Source organism: Prosopis cineraria, unplaced genomic scaffold (genome assembly GCF_029017545.1).
Source record: "Prosopis cineraria cultivar Desert tree isolate PC_DT_omini unplaced genomic scaffold, ASM2901754v1 PC11, whole genome shotgun sequence".
NCBI classification, from domain to species: Eukaryota; Viridiplantae; Streptophyta; class Magnoliopsida; order Fabales; family Fabaceae; genus Prosopis; species Prosopis cineraria.
The window spans coordinates 23,545,277-23,565,170 of NW_026555342.1; the positions used below are offsets into that span (position 1 = coordinate 23,545,277).

The window sequence follows — 19,894 nt, forward strand, 5'->3', positions numbered from 1 at the left end:
ACAAGTCCATAAATTCACATATTATAAATTAAACATTTTTTAAGTTTGATAATCATTGATAGGGTTTAAGGTCAAGCCTAGAAGCCCCATAATTTTTTTATATATTTTTACTTTAAATTTTTAATTATGTTAATACACAATTTTAACAAATTGTGTCATTTTTATATATCAATGCAAAAAGTAAAATAAATCAAATAATCTCAACCTTGTTATTTTGCAATATCAACAATTTCAACCAAGCAATTTTCAACTATTTCAACCGAATGCTAAACATTATTGATGAACTTATAGTGGTCATGTTAAAAACTTCTTTTATGCAAAAATTCTTTATTATTTCAAAACTAACCTCAAAAAATACAAGGGATAAACTAGTATTTCAAAAAGTCTGACCCGTATTGACAACTATAGTTATATGTGGGGCAAGCCACAAATTTTATAACAAATTGTGTTATTTACAAACTACACGTAATGCATGCAGCCACTTATGTATCTCTCCTAATCCAAATCCACTGAAAAAGAAAAGATAAAGAGAAGAGTCCTATCTTTTTTTTTTATATATACAAATTCCTTCTTGTTAAATATAATCTTATTTAAGGCACATTTAGATATTAATTGTGAGTACTTAGCTCAACAAAAATTTAAATATTAATTTATTATGCTGCGAAAGATTGGCCATTTTTATTGGACCCTAACCTCGTTGATACAGAAGAGCCCTTTTGTTCATTAAATACTACTCTTTTCATGGTTGATGTATCACGTGTCCTTTTTTTTTTTTTTTTTTAAATCTAACAAGATGTGTCCTCATTCACAAGCATCTAACTGTCGAAGAGTGACGGGGCTTGTTCTTTTGTTTGGGCCCAATGGACTCGGGTTATAAGAAGGCCATATTAGTTGTCACTGTGCATTGAGCCCAAAATAGAAGCCCAATTTGAGTGCCTTTTCAAACATATTTAAAAAGTGGTCTCAAATCTCAATTGGACTATATAAATAAACCTGTTTATTTTAAGGAAAAAGCAATAGATAAGGACACCTAAAAATAATTTAACGACGAAAAGAATGACCATAAGTTGAAGATCTTTTCAGTGACCTGGAAAGACCAAAATGTCCCTAGAACAAAATACCTTCGTTGTTGGTCTAATTGAGTAGTGACCTAATAACCTCTTTGAAAATTAAATTGTATGGCAATTGGTAACTAATTGACTTGTGGCTTTCATCTTTAATGTAAGATGTATTTTACAATAATTTTATAATTTTTAATGTAAGAAACTTCTATAAAAGTCAATAGCATAAAATTCTTTTTTCACAAATACCTTTAATAATTGTACTGAAATAAAGGCGATATAAGAAACAATTTAAAAGTAATTAAGATATGTAAATTTAATTGGATAGTAAAATTAAAAAGTAATGATAATGTTTTTTTTATATTTTTAATAATACAAACTACTTTTAATTACTTTCTTTAGTTCGAAAAAATGTCTTACATTAAAAATTAAAGGTATAATTATTATTAAATAATCAACATTTTTTTGTTATTATGCTCATCTTTACATTTTAGTTCCTATTAAATATTGAGAAAGTTATTAACATATGCTTAATTATTTTTAAAAATATATACGTTTAACAGAGGTAAAATCAAATGCACTCCAATTACCATGAGTATGTAGAAAGGCAATTTCTCACTCTAGTCATAAATGTAGGAGTTGGTTGAGTTTATTTTTGAGAGAACTACATATATGTCCTATTTAAGATAATTAATTATTCTTAGGTCTATTTATATTGTTATTTTTTGAAGTTCAATTGTCAATAGATTCAAAAGTAATTGATTGTCTTAAATGGAATTTTAAAGTAATTCTTCTTTTATTTTTTGTTGGAAAGTTGAGTAACTTTATTCAGTTTTAATTAATTTCTAAATGTAAGACTTTAATCTTCTTTATTTATCTCTTAAGTTTATTATTATTTTCCAAATACTCCTATTGATCTTACATATCAATTTAATAATATTTAGGGGCGAAAATATTTGATTTTTAATCGATAATATTAATTAGGGAAAAAATAGAAACTTATTTAATTTTTAAATCAATTGATAAAGGAACTATTTCTTCCAGAAATACAGTAAAGTATAGTTGAAACTTGAAAGTCACAATAATATATAGGATCAGAAGGAGTAATATAATTTCACATACACAAAATATATTATTAATTTACTGTCCACACTACACACACACGTCTCACATTTGAGAAGCTATTCACAAGTGATTTAGGTTTGACTGATGTGATAAACTAATTAAGTTCGAAGAGTGACAGGGCTTGTTCATCGGTTTTGGCCCAATCAACTTGGGTTACATGCAGGCCATTTTAGTTGTTCACTGTGCATTGAGCCCAAAACAGAAGCCCAATTTGAGTCCCCTTATAAACATATTTAAAAAGTGGTCTCAAATCTCATTTGGACTATACGAATAAACCTGTTTATTTTAAGGAAAAGCAAAAGACGAGGACTCCTGCAAATAATTAACGACAAAAAGAATGACTGAGTTGGATATCTTTTCAGTGACCGGGAAAGACCAAAATGTCCCTAGACCAAAATGTCCCTAGAACAAAATACCTTCGTTGTTACTCTAATTGAGTAGTAACCTAATAACTTCTTTGGAAATTAAATTGTATGGCAATTGGTAACTAATTGAGTTGTGGCTTTCATCTTTAATATGATATACATTTTACAATATTTTTATGATTTTTAATGTAAGACACTTTTATAAAAGTCAATAACATAAAATTATTTCTCAGAAATATCTTTAGTAATTGTACTGAAGATAAAGACGATATAAGAAACAATTTAAAAGTAATTAAGATATCTAATTAAAAGTAGTCTTTTCTTTAATTAAGATATCTAATTAAAAGTAGTCTTTTCTTAACTTTATATATGATATGTGAGAGGTTTTTTTTTTTTTTGCATGAGATATGTGAGAGTTTGAATAATCATAATTTCCAACAAGTGCTCTTTGAATTTGATTAATTAACTCTGTAAAAAATTTAATAAGTTTTTAACTTTGTCATTAATACCTCACTAATATTTAGTGAGGGAAAATGAAAAATTTATAATAAAAAGTCAATAACATGCTTTATAAATGTGATAAAAAAAAATTCTTCTCTTCTTATTTTATAAATGAAATTGGAGGGAGTATAGTAGAATATGCAGTCTTTCGCCCTAACCATTATCAAATTTATTGTTCTTTATTTTGGATTCCAACATCTCTATTAAATTAAAGACACATATATGTTCAATTTTGTAGTATTTGTAAGTATTTAATTTTAAATATATGTCTATGGGCTTGGCCATGAATTCATATAATATATTATTGCATGGTCTAAATTTATGATTGATAATAACAATTACAAGTTGACTTTACTTGGGAAGAGCTTTGAATCAAACCCCCCCTCTCTCACTATATATATATATATATATATTAAATGACGTGGTTTTCATGGAATTTATTCAAAGAAGGTAGGCACATAGAACATGATTTTGTCTTCACCATTGGACACAAAATGATGTGTAACACACAACATACTAAGTTACTTACTCCACATGCACACCAACATAGATATGCATGAATCTGGTAAATATCTGATACTTACTTTTCCAAGTTTTCTATTTTGTTAGGTTTCATTTTGTCTTGTGAGTTGTGACACTTATTAATGAAAGAGGAATATATGTGATTATATGTATAAGTCCAGCCATGTAATTAGTTAGTAGTCTTTCAGATTTGATTTTTTTTTTTTTGAAAGTGAGTGATGTGCAAGAATGAAAATCAGTCACAAGGACAAAAAATGCTTGGACTTTAATTCAGGCGGGGGCTCCTTTCATTGATATATATAGTACAAATGGGTTACAAGTATACCAATACAAAAAAAAGACACGTAGAGATAGAATACAAGTGAACACAAAAATATATATATATAGGTCGAGCATCCTAATCCACAATACACAACTAATTACATAATTAACACCCAAGTATATTCTCTAACATTTCCCCTCAAATTAAATGAGAAGGGGTAACAGCTACACAGAGCTTGTTCCTATAGGCTGAAAATTGAGGAAAAGCTAAAGCTTTAGTGAAGCAATTTGCAATTTGACTTTGTGAAAAGATGTATCAAACATAAAGAGTTTCAGCTAACACTTGATCTCTAACAAAATGCAGATTGATTGCTATGTGTTTAGTTTTGGTATGTTAAACTAGATTAGCAACTAAAGCATTGGTACTGATATTATCACACCATAAAATAGGTGGACTTCTAAGAAAACACATTCAAGCTCATATAACAAAAAAGAGAGCCAATTCACTTATGTTGAAGTATCCGCAAGTGCTCTATATTAGACTCGGTGCTAGATCTAGATAGAACACATTGCTTTCTAGATGCCCAAGCAACTAAAATATCACCAAGATAAATGCAAAAACCAACCATTGATTCTCTATCATCAACATCTGTAAAGGCAATAAGACTCAATTGAAGGCCATGTTTTATATGCAAACCTAGACTGTATATGCCTTTGAGATATCTTAATATCCTTTTGACAGCCTAAAAATGAACATTGGTTAGTCTAGAGATGAACTGACTTAATTTACTTACAAAGAAAGCAATATTTAACCTAATAGTTGTAAGGCATTATAAGACACCTATGGCTTGACGATTTTTTTGTCGCATCATTCAATGGTTCTCTATCATTAACAAATATTTGTTTACCAATAACCATGAGTGTAGTAACAGTAACAGCATCAAGTGTAATATCCTAAATTTTAAATTTAAAATTTTATTGAGTAATACAGATAAATTAGTAAAATAATGAAATAATTAAGTCTATTAAGTTTTCAAGTTACTGATGGGCTTATTGGACCTTCAGGGATCTTAAGGGTCAGGCTAGGATGGTTATTGGACCTAGATGAAGGCCCAAAACTTTAGACCTTAGTTTTGTGACATTCCTTGTGATGGATGCACAATGCGTCAAGATGGATGAATAGAAATTTGAATAAGTTTGTCATGAGATAAACTTGAAATTAGAAGGGAGAAGAGATAAAACGTGAGAACTCAGAGGAAAAGGATTTTAGCTCTACTAGGGCTTGCTTGGAGAGCTATTTAGAGGTGGTTTAGGCTAGATAAACTCTTGATTAAGCTTCCTAATCATTCCTCCTCTTCTTCTATCCATTTTTCACCTAGAGTTGGGTTGTTAGAAGTTTAATCTCTAATACAATGTTTTGGTGGAATTTATTAGCTTAGATAAAGCCATTAGAAGTTAGACTTTCAAAGCTGTCATGACAACACTTGTATCGTGCATTACGATGCATGACATAGAGAAGGGGCTACCCTTTTATGTTACCTGCTACGGCAAATGATATTTGCATCATAGCAGATAGGCTAGAACTTTGAAAAAATTATTGTTTTGCCCCAATTTTAATTTATTGCTTTTAATCTAGTCCTTATGCTTCATGATTGTGTTTAATTATGATTTTAAACATGTGTTTAGCTCAACCAATGCTTTTAAAGTTTTTCTTGGGATCCCAATTCTTTTAAAATATTTTTCATCTATATTTTTCATAACTAAGTTGGATGTGTGGAGTTATCTTGATAATGTTAAGGTAGATATTACATCAAATATATGTGAATTCTTCAAAATATTCAAAAACTTTGAGATCCCACAAATGGTGCTTTGATTATTTTATTATTACTCAATTTCATCCTAATTAAACTAGGTACTTAAAACTAATGGCTAGTTCAATCCACCCTTTAAAAGTCTAAAAGTAAAGCACTTAAAATGCTGAAGTTAACTTAGAAAACGTTGACCTTTAAGCGGTGATATGGACTTTGAATCTTGACTCATTTTTGCCAGCATGTGATGCTACATGGACGCCTAAGGCCGTGTTTGGATGTGGACCTGAGGTTGCAAAATCTTTTCTTGATCTCACGTTTCTCTTTGTTTCTTTGTTTCTACTGGCAGGTACAGTGCCTGTTAAGATCAATGCGGGCAACAGGATCAAAAGCGAAAACAACATAACCACATTTATAAGATTGAAAAACAAATTCAGAAATAAAAAAAAATAGATATATGATATACACAAGTACCTCCAAGCAAGCCAGCCAGCCAGTGACAGAAATTAAAGAAAATGAAGAAAAAAAACTGATGAATAATTTTAAACAATGAGCAGGTTTAATTATTTAATTGAAGAAGAAAATTTGATATCGATTTATGCTCCTTTAGTTTTATTTATATAGTAGAGATAAAATATTTATTTTAGTCATATTCATATGACACCTCTTGATTATTATTATGCTAATCTTTACATTTTTGCTCCTAGTAAACATTGAGAATGTTATTAATTAATCCTTAATTATTTTTAAAAATACATACATTTAATAGAGATAAAATCAAATACACTCCAATTGTCATGAGTAAGTAGAAAGGAATTTCTCACTTTAGTCATAAATGTAGGAGCTGGTTGAGTTTATTTTTGAAAGAATTACATATAAGTTCTATTTAAGACAATTAATTATTCTCAAATTTATTTGTATTGTCATTTTCTCAAGCTCAATTATCAATAAACTAAAAAGTAATTAATTTTCTTGAAAGAGACTTTAAAATAATTCTTCCTTTATTTTTTGTTAGAAAGTTGAGTAACTTTATTTTGTTCTAATTAATTTCTAAATGTAAGACTTTAATCTTTTTTATTTATCTCTCAAGTTTATTACTCCCTCCATCCCAAATTATAAAGCACTTTTAAAAAAATTTTTTTTATTCCAAAATATAAGACACTTTGGGTAGATTAAGGTTTTATTAAATGCATTAATTTTAATATTATTCTTTCTTTCTCTATAATTAATTTTCATCCCTTTTCTTTCTAATATATGAAGTGATTGATATTTTGAAAATTTATATATATATATTTTTTAAAATTATTAAGTGTATTTAATGAGGTTTATTGGTATGTGAGATTTTATCTAAAAATCTCTTATAATTTGAGATGAATCCCTCCTATTGATCTTACATATCAATTTAATAATATTTAGGGGCAAAAATATTTGATTTTTAATCGATAATATTAATGAGGGAAAAAATAGAAACTTATTTAATTTTAAAATCAATTGATAAAGTAACTTTTTCCCCCCCGAAATACAGTAAAATAGAGTTGAAACTTGAAAGTCACCATAATATATAGGATCAGAAATAGTAATATAATTTCACATAAACAAATATTTTATTAAATTTACTGTCCACACAACACATACCCCTCATATTTAAGAAGCTATTCACAGGTGATTTAGGTTTGACGGATGTGATAAACTAATTAGGTTTGAAAGTTACTTTTCATTTAACCATTGTCCAGAAGACAGAGACATTTTCTCTTGTTTCATAGTCTTCTTTTTGCAAAATTTTCTTCACAGTTGAAAGTTGATATTGTTTGTTGGCCACTTTATCTTGGTTTCTTTTATTAAGGTTTCAAAATCCAATATAGAGAGAGAAGAGACACAGCCCTAATCATATTATTCTCTCTAGTCAATTATATGGTTGTATATTCTTATTAAATATTATTTTATAAAGTCTATTTCTTCAATATTTTAAAATGTTAAATCATGTTTTTGAAGATATATATAATTCTACAACAAAATGAAAGATAATTTTTTATTAATAATTTGACTACTCACATTAAAAATTATAACAACATTTAACCATAGAAAGATTAAAATTAAATAAGTTTTACTAGATCAACCACAGAAGAATATAGAGAAAATGACTTATAAGTCTCATGGAGTAGATCTATTTACAAATAAATCATGCAAAATTTAGAAACCATGGCCAAATCACTTAAAACCTGAGTGTAATTTGAAATTAAGATAAAAAAATAATAATCCCTCTATTAAAAATATATTATATCAATCAAATAATTTATAATTATTACTTCAACTTTTTATAATAGTAACTTCACATATATAATATTTAAACCAATCATGCATTATTAGAAAGTTTAATAGTACTCCCTCTATTTTCATTTATACGAAAAAACTATCACTTTTAGCTTTTTTTTTTAATATAAACAAAATCACATTTTTCAACAAGCATTTATTGCAAACTTTCTAAATTACTCTTTATAATTTTATTATTCATAGTCATAAGAAATAATTAATGAAGGGTATTGTAGTTTATTTTCAAACATAATTAATAGAGTTAATCAATTTTCTTAAATTGTGTGATGCATTTTTTTCTCCTACAAATAGAAATGGAGGGAGTAATTATTAATAACTACTTTATCATTAATTTACAACCATCACTTTAATTTTTTATAACTATAACTTTACATATCTAATAAAGTTTAACATTAATTATTTATAACTATTTCATCATAAACTTTTTACAACTATAATTTTACATATCCAGTAATTAAAAGGTTTGAATATTTGATATAAAAAGTTAACGTTATAGTTGTAAAAAATTGAAGTGATAGTTATAAATTATTAATGAAGTAATTGTAAATTATTTGATTGATGTAATGTATTTTTAATAGAGGTATTATTATCTCTACACTCTAATTTCAAATTACATTCAGGTCTTAAGGAACCTAGCTATGGTTTCTAATTTTGATGGGACTTATTTATAAATAAGTCTACTTTACCGAATCTATATGTAATTTTTTCAATAATATATAATGGATAATTATGACATTATCCTCAAGTGATTTATGTAATTGACTAATGTAAATAAACAAATTAAGCTTGATCATTACTTTGTTTTAATCATTGTGTGTAGAAGACAAGGGCATTTTCTCTTACTCTTATAGTCATCTTTTATTTCAATAATCTACTTTAAAGTTGTTGTTGTTAGAGTTGGCTCCTTTCTTCCCATTTCACTGATCCAATGGATAAAAATCCAATATACAAAGAGAGAGACACAAACCTAATTAGTAATTATATTCTCTCCAGTCAATTATGTGTTGGAGATTCTCACTTTCATGTTATGGTTAGATATTTGTCAATGAACTTGTCGAAGTTAGATATACATATCTTTCAATTAATTATTTTATTCTCAAATGATTAGTTTACGGCCACCTCCTTAATCCTTATTACCCATTTATGTAAATATGTAATATTTTCTCAATTATTAATTTATGACAATTTTATTTTAGACCATGTGTTCAATTTGGAGTTGCGTTGCTTTAATTATCAAAAATCCTCTAATATGACTTTTTTTTTTCATTTACAAGATAAAAATATGAAACCTTATTCAACGGGCGTTGAGTCTTTTCTATGTGACTCAACTGTTACTGTTGATTATTAATTTTTAAATTAAATGGTTATCTAGGATGTAAAATAAAATTCTAAAAACAGAAAAGTTTACACAAAATATAAATATTATATTTTTATGTTTTCATATAAATTCAAAGTACTATGTTTTTAATACTATAATATTATATTGCATATAAATATATATTTTCTTAAATTTTCTAAAAAATTATTTCTACATATAAATATTACATAAAATACCATAAAATCTATAAAATTAAATTAAATTATTGGTAACTTTTAATTTTTAAATTAAATTAATATCTAAAATATAAAACCTATAAAAAGATATTATTTACAAGATATAAATAATAAGTTATTAAACTTGTATAATATATTAATATATGAGAAAATATCTCGTCATTTATAATATTTTTTCATTTTCTTAAATTAATTTTTTAATGCTATAAATCAATCTAAGGGAAGATATTCTTAAAAAAATTAATCCAACGAACGAGTTTGAGTATAAAAGAAAAGACATTTTGTTCCATTATGAAAAAATTACTAAAAAAAATTTAAAATCACAAAATTATTGCAAATCAATATATGAAGGATCCTTGTAAAGCCTTTACGTTTTTAGCCATAAAATTTGACATAAATGTTTGATATTTCTACGCCATTGTAAGATGTTAGTCATATTCATTCAGTAAAATTATTGCTAAAAATGTAATGGCATTACGAGGATGCTTTATATATGTATATATTACTCCATTCAAAAATATAAATTATTTTTAATTGAATTTTACCTTTTAATAAAGTAGTTACCTATTTTCAAATTAATCATATTTTTTCATATTTACCTCTATTAAACACCCTACAATAAATATAAAGTCATTTATCAATAGGGGTACTTAAAAAAAAGATAATGATTACATTTTGAACGACTAAAATATCTTATATTTTTTAATATCCAACTCTTTAAAAATATTTTATATTAAAATATGAATGATTCAGATATCTATCACCCTGATGAGCACCACTGAAGTGATGAACTTTGGAGATGCACCTGTTACTAACACACATCACTATTCTAGTATTTTTTTTTGTTATTATTATTTTTCTATATAGTTATTTGACAGGGCAAATTTAAATATTATTGAGTTTAATTGAAAGTCACTCTTTCAAAAATCTATTTTATTACACAAACTCAAACTCAACATCTTATACTTACACGGTCATGATTCATTCTAATTACAATTGTTACATTTGACTACTGCTACTACTGTGTACCCCTAAAAATTATTATTGTTAATCTTAAATTTTATTTTAATTTAAGTGGAATTAATATAATCAATATTAATATTTTTTTGATAACATAATCAATATTAATATTAAGTTTTCATTTTCTCCCTTCCTCTTGATTATACACACCCTTTCTTTATTTTCTTTTTTTTTTTCAATTTTGTTTTATTTTTTTAGACTTCACCCATTTAATGTTATAAAAAATTCAAAATAAAATTAATATCGTTTAGTTAATTTATTTTTTCCAGGAGTTATTATAATACAATAGCTACATTATTTATCATCATCATCATCATCATCATCAATATTAGCATTAGCATTAAATGATGTTCATACTGACGGTGAAGCCACCTGATCCTGTCCTCAACATAATTTAATTTAACATTCATTTCAGATTTTGAACTTCAGATTAACATTTATTAAAAGAATGAGTTACGAAAATCTTCCTAATTTAATGACAAATTAGAGTAATTTCACATACATACACACGTACACACTCTATCCGTTAAAAAATATAAGGTATTTTAACCAAATCTCATCTTCCAATAAAGTAGTTACCTACTTTTAAACTAACTTTATCTTTTCATATTTACCCATATTAAATATCCTATAATAAATATAAAGTTGTCACTTCTAAAAAAAAGTAATGATTACATCTTAAAAGACTAAAAAAATTTAATATTTTTTAATATTTAATTTATCAAAAAATACCTTATATTTTTTAATAGAGGTAGTACATTTTTTATATTATATGCGCATGAATTTAAAAAAGAGACACGTCACTAATAATTTGTAAATTATAAATACAACAACTTTCTACATTTTCATGCTGAATATAAGTTAAATTAATTTTATTAAAATTTTCTTTATTTAAAATCAGGTTAAATCCTGTTGGATACTTCTTGTCCTATACTTCCAGTTATTAAAAATTTATTCATTTTACATAAAAAGTTAATAAATTTTTAATTTTATTTTTAATAATGTATTTTTCTGGTGGTAAAACCTCTTTACTTTATAGATAGAACGGAAGGGAGAATATTATTTTATTGTGCTTTTTGAGATATCAGCCGGGGGACGCGGCTACGTGGCAGCACCCGTGAAAGTGAGATTCTTGAATGTCGTTTTCTTTGTTATTTTTTATTTTAAAAACAATTCTGCATGTCGTTTTCTTTGTAGTCAATTAACTGGGGCGGCCGGAGAAAACGACTTAGTCACGCATTCCCATTTTAAAAAGTAAACGACTAGTGCTTTTGTAATGAATCGTACCGTCCCTGTTACTCCCTCCAGAGTCAATCAAATAGAGAGCAACCACACGATGTGGGGTTGGGGTGCAGTATAATGGCCAGAACCCCACAAATAACAGAGGTATTCAGCTTATATCTATTTTGATTGGTTAGGCATTATCCTAATTATATCAAAATATATTTCATTTTAGCTAAAAAATAATTAGGACAAGACTTATAAGATAACACAAGAAAGGGGTTTGGGATGGGATAAAATGCGAGATTACTATTGAGACGTCCTGTTTCACCTTGAATATTATATATATATATATATAATATTATTTTTTATTTTAAAAATATATATTAAATATTAATATGATTTTATTTATTTTAATTAGATCAATTATAATTTCAATACATATAATTCTTATTTAAAACTAAAGTGTTTTATATTAATAATTTTAATAACATAGAGTAACAAGGTGATATCTTTTTTAGAATATATTAATTATATTAATATAATTTAATTTTATATCTATCTATTTAATTTTTATTTAGATCGTATTTCTTGCTTTATTTTCAGAAGTATAATTAGCTTAGCACATCTCAATTAAGTAGAAGAATAATGATTTAATATTATGCTTGACTTGTCTATTGTTGCTGCTTTTATAGCCTAGAGATCACTTATAATTGCTATTATAATATATAGTTGTGATAATGTAATTCAATAATCAACTTTAAATTGTTGTGATTTATGTACTTATGTGTTGATTTTTAAATTTAATAAATTATATAATTTAAAATTTTAATAAATGTTATTATTTAGATCTTTTCTGATATTGTCTAATTTATTAGGACATCCCGATCTGTTCCTAACCCATCCTAATTTCTAATGGGATAGAATGACTTTTTGTTTCGAGATGAGACATGAGATATGGGATAGGGGTGTCTCAATCCTGTCCCATGGACAACCCTACCAAGATGGCAGTGGAGAAGTGTATTTTGAGTGTCTCATAAATAATAATAATACTAATAATAATAATCACACACAATATTAGTATATTATAAATTTTATTAATTATATATAAATGTGGATTTCCATTATTTTTATTTTTAAATTGATACAGTAATATTCAAATAATCAAATAAATAAATATAATGTGTGTGCAACTTAACTAAATATTTACTATCCAAGTAAGTTATCCAAGCTTTATTAATCATCCAAGTTAAGTCGATAAATCGAATTTAAGAAACATATAACAATTACAAAACTTTAGAATATAATTAACTAATTAATGTGAATTAAAATTACAAGGTGTAATGAGTTGGACATCACAGATCTAATTCTAATAAGTTTTAACCTGAAAAAAGTAAAAAAAAAATGTAACGACTTTTTGAACCCATTTGTTTGGCATATGCATGTCATATGGGATAATTTCTAAGATGATCTTATAAAGATGTACATGTTAAACCATTAAAAAAATATTGAAAAAGTTACACTTTAAATAATTTTAATGACACTTTAAATAATTTCAAAGTTCATAAAATTTTTAAATATGAATTATGATATTTAATATTTTTTGATAGAATGACATTTAATGTTTTTAACAAAAAATTTAAAATACATTCCCTCCATTCCGTGATATATAAATCACGTTCAAAAAACTTGCAAACCAATTATTATTTTTTTTACCATCACTTGATTCTAAGTATTGGTCATTTTTGTATGAATTTTAAAGTATTTAATGTTTTTTCCTCATAAATTCCCTTGCATATTTTCAAGGTTGTCATTCATGTATTTCTTTCAAATGAATGATACATTTAATTAGGGGGTAAATATGAATTATTTAATTTTGAAACCATTTGAATGAGTTAACTAATTTTTCTTAATAATGGTGAGATAAATAAAATGCAATTATTTATATTCTTCCAGCCCTATTAATAATCAATTTCTAATCAATTTAATAGAACTTAACAAAAATTAAAATTTATTAAATATATTTAAAAAATTTTAATATATTAAATTTATAAATTTGCTTCTATTTATGAAAGAATGAAATAGAAGTTCAAGTGACTTTTCGTTAATGTATAGCAACATCTAATGGGACAAACAATTAATGACATGGCTTATAATTAAAATAAAAAAATTCACCTTTTAAGTTTTAACCTTAAAAATAATAAAGACTAGGGGAGTATCATTGTATTTCTTATAAAAGAAAAAGTTATTTTTTCCAAATATTTGAGAAAAATTACAAATGAGTCACATAAAAAAATTATTTACAATTAACTTTCAAGAATTTATGAAAACACCATCAAATCTCATGGACTTAGCTATATTTATTTTTTTTCATATAAAATGATTCAAATTTTCTCACACTCATATTCCTTTTGCTAATTGACTGGCATGAACCGGCCACCAATGATCATCAACAGGTAGCTGGCACCAATTGATAGGTTAGAAATAATTTTTTAAAATATTAATAAGTTAATATTTGCAAGGTTAAACATCATATATTACGAGGTAAATATTAAAGATTTACAAGTAAAAAAATCTTACCTTTACAAGTCAACCTCTTACTTCATTTGTTATAAAATATAAGATATTTTTTAAAATTTAAATATTAAAAAATATAAGATATTTTTATTGTTTCAATATATAATTAAATTAAATGTACTTTTACTAAAAGTGTTCTAATAAATAAGTTATTTTTATTTATTTTAAAGAAAAATGTTCTATCAAATAGAAATAAATAATGAAAAGATGATATTAGTTAGGAGTCAACTAATACTTTATTGAGGAGTATGAATCAATTAAAAATACCTTGTATTTTTAAACGAATGAAGTACAATATTAATACTTTAATATTTACGAATTAAATTTGCAAATTTACAAGTTAAACTTCTTAAATTTAAAAGTAAGTTTTTTAAAAATTAAACTTTAATATTTATAATTAATTACAATCAAAGGAGTGTAAGTATAAGAATATTTGTGTCATTTTACATGACAATTAATATAAGACTTGAAAGTATTTTCACCAATTTATAAGACTTGAATGTAAATAAGTTTTTTATAAACACTCATTGATAATTCTCCCTGTAATTTTCTCTAAAACTGTTGCCAAACTATGGAAACTTGCCCAACAAAAAACAATAAAAATAAAAAAGAACTATAGAAAATCATGCAAATCCCAAAAAAATAATAAATCATTAGATTAACCAAATCTTGCTCTTCCCAACGAAACGACCATGCGCTGTGTCTCTTCAGAGGCCAACCACCGCCTATTGCTCGCTAACTTGCGTACTCTCCTTCCTTCTTCTTCTCAACAGCACGTGATTCATTCTTCTTCTTTCCTCTCTCAACCTCTCCACGTTTCATTTCAATCTCAACCTTCCTATTTCCAATTCCTTTTTGTGTTTACTTTCTTCTTGTTGTGGACTTTACAAATCCCAAATCTTGCTCTTGTTCACACACGCTCTCTCACTCTTCACTCCTTTTCATTCCCACCCCAACCCCAACAAAATTCAACCCCTTCTTTGTTATTTCCTTCGCCGCCGGCATGTTCGCCGGAGAAATTTCCGGGCAATGTCCCTCACCGATGATTGTGTTTTCTCTGTTTTTTCTCTGCCTGGCTGTGGCTGGTTCGTCCCTGTCGGATGAGTTTCAAATGCTCATGAAGTTCAAGTCCTCTGTTCAAACTTCAAATGCCGATGATGTTTTCAGTTCCTGGACGGACGTCAAATCTCCTTGCAAGTTCTCTGGGATGTCTGCAATTCCAATGGCTTCGTCTCAGAAATCAATCTCGCCGGAAAAAATTGTGGGTACTATCGGATTTGATTCACTGTGCGAACTTCAGTCGTTAGAGAGAATATCTCTGGAGTCGAACTCCTTTCATGGAAGGATCAGTGAAGACCTGAGCAAGTGCAGTAATTTGAAGTATTTGGATTTGGGGGGGAATTCGTTTTCTGGGGTAATGCCTGATTTCTCTAATTTGAACAAGCTCCAGTACTTGAACTTGAATGCTAGTGGATTTCTGGGTTATTTCCATGGAAATCATTGGAAAATCTAACTAGTCTTGAATTCTTAAGCCTTGGCGATAACACATTTGAAAGAAGTCCTTTTCCTATGGAGGTGTTAAAGCTTGATAAATTGTATTGGCTTTACCTCACAAATTGCAGTATCACTGGGAAAATCCCGTTGGGTATTGGGAATCTGACGCAGCTTGAGAATTTTGAGCTTTCTGATAATCTTTTGACAGGTGAAATCCCAGGTGATATTGGAAAGCTTCAGAAGCTGAGACAACTTGAGATGTATGACAACTACTTGATTGGGAAAATCCCAATAGGATTTGGTAACCTCACCAGTCTTGTCTCCTTGGATTTTTTAATAATCAGCTTGAAGGTGATATTTCTGAGCTACGGTTCTTGACAAACTTAGCTTCTCTTCAGCTTTTCAGAATCAATTCTCTGGAGGAATTCCAAATGAGTTTGGAGATTTCAAAAGCCTCACTGAATTGTCTCTTTATGCAAATAATTTCTCTGGTCCTCTCCCTCAAAAGCTTGGATCATGGGCTGGATTACAATATATTGATGTTTCTGATAACTCTCTTTCTGTGGTCCTATACCCCCTGACATGTGCAGGAACAACATGACCGAGCTAGCTATGTTAAACAATAGCTTCACTGGAAGTATACCAGAATCATACGCGAATTGTACGGCTATGGTTCGTTTTCTTGTTAACAGAAACTTGCTTTCTGGTCGTGTTCCTTCAGGTTTATGGGGCCTGCCAAATATGGAAATAATTGATCTTTCAACGAACCGTTTTGAAGGTCCAGTGACATCTGATATTGCTGAAGCAAAATCTCTTGCACAACTGTTTTTATCTGACAATAAGTTCTCAGGTGAGCTACCCTTGGGAATCTCAGAAGCTTCTTCATTGGTATCAATAAGCTGAGTTCAAATGAATTCTCTGGTAAAAATTCCAGATACTATAGGAAACTTGAAGAAATTGGGTAGCCTTAAGTTGGATGGAAACAATTTTTCTGGCTCTATACCAGAGTCTTTAAGTTCATGTATTTCCCTTAGTGAAATAAACATTGCTGGTAACTCACTTTATGGGGGAATCCCTACAAGTCTTGGCTCTCTGCCTACTCTCAATTCATTGAACTTGTCATCTAATGGCTTTCTGGTGAAATTCCATTGAGCTTGTCATATCTTAAACTGAGCCTTCTTGATTTATCAAACAACAACTTTTTTGTTCCGGTACCAGATTCACTCTCTATTCCAGCATTTACAGATGGGTTAAAGGGGAATCCTGGCTTATGCAGTGAGACTTGGAAAATTTTAAGGCCATGTTCATTGGATAGCACTGGTTCTAGTCGAATTAGGACCATTATACTCTGTTTGATTGCTGGTGTTATGGCTTTACTCGTTTCATTGGCATGTTTATTCTTCCTGAAACTAAAGCAGAACAAGTTTGAGAAGAAGCCTTTGAAGACTAATTCCTGGGATTTGAAGCAGTACCATGTGATAAACTTCAATGAAAATGAATCATTGAAGGGATCAAGGCAGAGAATCTGATTGGCAAAGGAGGGTCCGGGAACGTTACAAGGTTGTTCTCAAATGTGGCAAAGAATTGGCAGTCAAACACATATGGACTTCAAATCTGGGTGAACCAGGAAGTGGCCGTAGCAGTTCAGCAATGCTGAAAAGGACTCGCCGGTCCACGGAATATGATGCAGAGGTGGCCACACTGAGCTCCATAAGGCATGTAAACGTTGTGAAGCTATTGTAGCATCACAAGTGAAGATAGTAGCCTTCTTGTTTATGAGTTCTTGCCAAATGGGAGGCTTGTGGGATAGGCTGCACAATTGCAAGAAAACTCATATGGGTTGGGAGGTTAGGTATGAAATTGCATTGGGAGCTGCTAGAGGATTGGAGTATTTGCATCATGGGTGTGATAGGCCAGTTATACATAGAGATGTGAAATCAAGTAACATCTTAATTGATCGGGAATGGAAGTCAAGGATTGCTGACTTTGGGCTTGCCAAGATTGTTCAAGGAGCGGGAGGCAATTGGACAAATGTTATTGCTGGAACACTTGGATACATGGCTCCTGGTAAGGTTTTCATTTCCTTGTAGATTAAAAAATAAAAAATAAAAGAAAGGGCTTAAAAAAAGAAAAGAATAGGAAAGATACACATCATCCTCTAGGGATTAAAATGCAGAAAATTTATATCTAGTATGAAAATAAGGGTCTGTTTTGTTGCTGAGAATTGAGATAAAAAAGAAAAAAAAAACAAGAAGCTTAGTGCATTGTTTTGATTGGTTTCCTAGCTTGAGAACATTGATACCAAAGAAATCCCCTCACAAGAACTGTTATGTGATTGAAATGATTGAGCTCGGGATGATTTGGAAACTGATTATTACTGTTTAATGCATTAACTTTTAAACTTTATTTGCTGATTGTTGTGCTTGAAAACTAATCATTTTGATTTTGGAAATGACAGAGTATGCCTACACTTGTAAGGTGGACTGAGAGAAGAGTGATGTGTACAGCTTCGGAGTAGTTCTAATGGAGTTAGTGACGGGGAAGAAGCCAAATGAACCAGAGTTCGGGGAGAACAAGGACATAGTCCATTGGGTATGTGGCAACAAGAGGACCAATGAAGACATGTTGAACTTGTGGATCCCGCAATTCCAAAGCATTTCAAAGATGATGCAATCAAGGTTCTGAGAATTGCAACACTCTGCACTGTGAAGGTTCCATACTCAAGACCTTCCATGAGAACGGTGGTTCAGATGCTGGAAGAGGCAGCACCTTGTACCCTGACGGATGTTGTTGTGACTAAAGATGGTTAAAATAGTTCACAATATAGCCATTGATGAGTGGAAAAAGAAAAGAGAAATTCATCAGTCCATGAAATACCGTAGTGTGGGCTGCAATGTCAAAGTGTAAACAAATTTGAAGTATGTGGTGGAGTGAGACTGAGATAGAGGGGGAGCTTTGTAGATTGTACTACTTGGAAAAATAATTTCCCCTACAAATCAGTCTTTTCTGACTTTTTCTATGCATAATTGGATCCTTATAGAGTGTGAACGCCATGTGAAAGGGTCTATAAGGACTTCTTGAAAAATATTTTGCATCATTGAAGTTGATGTAGGTGACTTATTTTGGTACAGCTGAAATTTAAACAGAGTAGAAAATGGGATAAAGGAAAATCAATGAAGCGAATTGTTCAAGCAATCTATGTATAATAGAAAAGCGATTAGAAAACGAGATTCTATGCAAAAAGACAAAATCCATATTTTAGTTGTAATTATAATTAAATGAACTTTCCTTTTATTTGCACAGAATAAAATAAAAATTTAAATAATTGATGTAATGGAATGTCTATTACAACCTAGCATATATATCTTAAAGGAAAATTTGCAATTCAAAATCAGTAGTTAAAATATTTTTATGTAAGGATTATAAAAATCTTGAAGTTATTTAAATAATTTAGAAGAAAGATTTTTCATTTGTGAAGATTTTTTAGAACGGTGAACGGAATTGAAGAAAAAAAATTAATAACTAAGAACACGAAATAAGTATTTTATATTTACAATAATATTTTGAAATTTTTAATTATTTTTTTCAAATACCATTTCATGGTCAATTGGTCGGACTTGGAATGGCAAACTCAGTTGATAATAATTAATTACAAAATTTAAATTTATTCATATTAAAAATATTAAACCATAAACAATCTGAATTGATCACTTATTGCAACTGGGTTGGATCCTAAATTGTTCTTCCTTTTTTCTGTTTGGGCCTAGGAATCGTATGGGCTAAAATTAAGCTCACTTTGAGAATTAGAAAAGAATGCACATGTGCCCTCACACCATTTTTCAAACTCACAGTTTCATTTTATTTAGAGTTGGAGCAGTTTGAAATATTTGGGAGATTTAATGTACCACCATGGAAAAAGGGAATGAACTTCAAAAATATAAAATAATGACAATCCTTCCAATAGTGCAAGTTGACAAAATAACTTGAAGTGAATTTTAGAAATTCAAGATAATTATGATTATTGATTTAAATGAATTTAACATCTTGGACGAAT

The 19,894-nt window shown here is 28.5% G+C and overlaps 1 pseudogene; it reads left to right on the forward strand.

The window, feature by feature from the left end:
* The first annotated feature begins 15,211 nt into the window (after positions 1 to 15,211).
* On the forward strand, positions 15,212 to 18,650 carry LOC129284757 (receptor-like protein kinase 7; annotated as a pseudogene).
* Positions 18,651 to 19,894: the final 1,244 nt, after the last annotated feature.